Raw genomic sequence first — 3,654 nt, forward strand, 5'->3', positions numbered from 1 at the left:
ATTGGCCAACAATCTCCCAGATAAAATTGGTCATTCACTTCATGGGTGTCTGTGGGACATTGCTAGGCACAAATTGACAGCTAGGACACCATTATACTTTACGGAAAACTCTGTGAAATGCTTTGACATGTTTAGACATGATAAAGCCCTATATCAGATGCATATTTTATTACATATTATTTGAATGTATTGGTACATGCCCCTTACCTGACCTGCCCAATGATAACAAGGTGAGCTTTCGGCCAATGGCCAGATTTACAATATTTACGTTTTATTATTGGCTTCCGTGCTCTCTATGCGCATCATAAGTGAAAGATAATAAGCTTATGCTTTATAAGGACCGTTTTCCTCCAGTCTACAGAGGGAGAGGAAGAGCTCGAGCTGTAGACAGTTTGGAATTGTCTGTTTAACCTGTTTTAGCAGTGGGAGCTAAGGGAGTTGTGAAGCGGCTTATTCACTCAGCTGCAAACTGACTTGTATACAATAACAAAATGGATTCCCAGGACAGTACAGTGAGTACTGGCTGTGAAACAAAACTGTAACAGAATAGATTAACAGGCCACCCAGCTGCTGGCATTTTAAGGAATCCCGGGATCTCTACAATGTGTTTTCCTCATAATAATCTGATCCTCCAGACCATGACTTGGTGTTTCACAACGACAAATTGATGGGCTGTTAGCAATTTAGCTTGATTTTTGAATGCATTTTGGGTAACTGATAATTTTTGCACATGCATTAGTTAGTTGTAAATTATACATATTCATTGAGTTGTGGGGGATAGGGGTTAATTAGTTGATGAAGTGATAACTAGCAAGGAGGCCAATTTCAAGATGATTAGGTCTGACTTTCGGGGTAGAGGTGTGTGGAGATAGGGTATGGATATCTTTTTCTGGATATTAATACACCATCTAGGAAGGAGTAGAACCCTAATAAATCCTTTAAGATGCTTGTTCTGTCTTTCATATATACAGTAAAGTGGGCAAAGTTGGCTGATTTTCAGAGGTGCAAGTCCCAACCTCCACAGTCATTGTTAAGCTGTTGGAGACAAATTCCAAATTGTTTTAATTGTGGTGTGAGTTCTTGAGAATATCGTGGTTTTTCGGACTACTTCACACAGAGGGTAGTGAGATTGTGGAACTCTCTGCCTGAAGTGGTGGTTGAATCAGATAATATAGATGCATTCAAGAGGAAGCTAGGCTTTCACATGAGGGAAAGGGGAATAGAAGGTAAAGGAATGGTTGGAGACTGGTGTGGAGTATAAATACTGGCACAGATTCGTTGGGCCGGCTGCCTGTTTCCATGCTGTACATTCTTTGTAAATGTTCTTTGTAAATCTTGAAACTTACACAAATATATCAAGTTGTCCATAGACATGTAGTTTCCAAAGGGACCTGAGGCCTTCAGAGGTCAGACTGGCTCATTTAATACAATTCTTACCTCGGGGTGAGAAGGTTGCTGTTGAAGCCTCACATCGAGTCTAGGCTGATACTCCAGTGAAGCTGGGGAAGCGCAGCATTGTTACAGGTGCAGTACTTCGGATGAGACACTAGATCAAGGTCCCGTCTGCTTCTTCAGATGGACTTTAAAGATCCCATTCCACTATTTGAAAAGCAAACAGTTTCTCCTGGCCAACAATCCCCAGATAAAATTGGTCATTCCCTTTTTGTGGAACACAGCTGTGAGCAAATTGGCTGAAATGTTCGCTTACAAATACATAATGACTTCATGTAACAATAAATCCTGTAAAGCTCTTTGAGATGTCCTCCTGACATTAAAGTTGCTATGTCAAATGTATGGGTTATTTTTATTATTTGCTGCAATTCCATGTGAAGTGCTTTGAGAGGTTATAGGTACTATAGCAAAAATGTATTATTTGATATTAAAGCGCACACCCTGCTTTTCAGTCAGATTTGGAGTCTCTGGAACCACGAGGTGAAAGTGGAACAAGGAGGTGAAATTCTGACTGACGATCAGGGTATGTCTCAATCAGTTTTTGCAGATTTATTTTTAACCAGCTCCTTTGTCCTGTGTTTGTATTCTGCTAGCTGTTAATTGGAACTACCATGAAGGTTAACATTAAAAAATCAACCAATGAGCACTGCATTTAGGTCTCCAAAAGAGTTATTCTTACATTTTAACATCCTGAACAAACTGTTAAGCTACAAACATACTGACATTAGTGTTTCAATATCTATTGTGATAAATCATGTAACTTCACATTAGGAAACCTTATAGAGGATCTGTAGATAAATATGTTGAAGACATCTGAAATGACGCATAAATCTTGTCTTTGAAATGTTCTGCCCAGAGTGAACTGAAATCTTTAACCACTTATTGACAGTGGTACATACCACTAAAATATTAACATCGGAATAATTATTTCTGTTTACACCTTAAATTACATAGACTTTACAGCATGGAAACAGACCTTACAGCCAATTTATTCCATGCCGGTATTTATACTTTATATGAGCCGCTATCCCTCCTCTCCCACATCTCTGTTTTCCCTTCTCCCTCAAGTAAACATCATGTTTCCTCTTAAATATGTTGATGTTTTCTGCTTCAACCACAGCTTCCAGTAATTATAACCAGTCTAGGGGCGAATGGCACACTCCCAGCAAGTGTAAGTACTGTATATTCAATGTGATATATACCGAATGTACCCCCATTGTGGGGAATAATCCTGATCTGTAATGAATGATTCAATACATGGCAATACAATCTTGATGTGACATGATTACACTTTGTGCTGCACTCATAGCTCTGATCAGTGCCACACTCCATAGCACTATAGCACATACTTACCAAGCCTTATATGATGCTTTACAGTGTTAGCGATGCATGTCAATAATCAATGCCCTGTTGATCAACTGTGGCGATGCAGGTGCTAATATTTTGATCATATTTGAGAAACATGGTCAGTGAATGAACAATAATTCCTACTCAACCAGGTTCAGATAATAAATTCCCAACGATAATAATAATAATCTTTGCATTTGGTATACCCCTTATCATGTCATTGAGATGTCACAAAGGTCTTTAAGAGATTTTGTGTGAAGACAGTAGTTGTAGGCAAACACAGCAACCAATTTGCACACAGCAGTGTCTTGCACACAGCAATGTCCCACAAATAGCGTGAAGTGAATGAACCAATTTTTCAGGGAATTGTTAGCCAGGATACTTCGAGAAACTCCCTTGTCTTTTCGAAAAGTGACATTGGATTTTAATGTCCACCTGAGCAGGTAGACAGGACCTCGGTTTAATGTCTTATCCAAAGAACGAACACCTATAATAATCCTTACATTTGATATAGCGCCTTATCATGTCTTCGAGACGTATCAAAGCGCTTCACAGAATATACTGTAAAGTGAATTGATTATATATTTTTGCAGAGTGTCAGCTGAGACTGTGAGTTCAAAATACGAATGTAGGATTTCAACCCATCACCTACTGACCTAGAGGTAAGCATCTAGAGCCAGGCTGACAATGCTAATATTCACCTTTTTTAACTTGTTTGTATTGAACAGTAGCAAGAAGGCATGTTAAAGACAACACCCTCCACCGACTCTGTACAAATGTTTGCAGATATAATACCTATTTGTATCTGAATAATGTTTAAAGATGATTACAATTCAGCTTTGGAAAAATAAATGT

General features: G+C 38.8%; 1 long non-coding RNA gene across 1 annotated transcript; it reads left to right on the forward strand.

Moving 5' to 3' along the window:
- Positions 1 to 1,917: 1,917 nt before the first annotated feature.
- Positions 1,918 to 3,440, forward strand: LOC103184600. The gene is made up of 3 exons (XR_488544.2): positions 1,918 to 1,975; positions 2,573 to 2,623; positions 3,393 to 3,440. It is a non-coding gene; the product is annotated as an uncharacterized LOC103184600 (long non-coding RNA).
- Positions 3,441 to 3,654: the final 214 nt, after the last annotated feature.

This window comes from Callorhinchus milii, unplaced genomic scaffold, assembly GCF_018977255.1.
Source record: "Callorhinchus milii isolate IMCB2004 unplaced genomic scaffold, IMCB_Cmil_1.0 Scaffold2, whole genome shotgun sequence".
NCBI lineage: Eukaryota > Metazoa > Chordata > Chondrichthyes > Chimaeriformes > Callorhinchidae > Callorhinchus > Callorhinchus milii.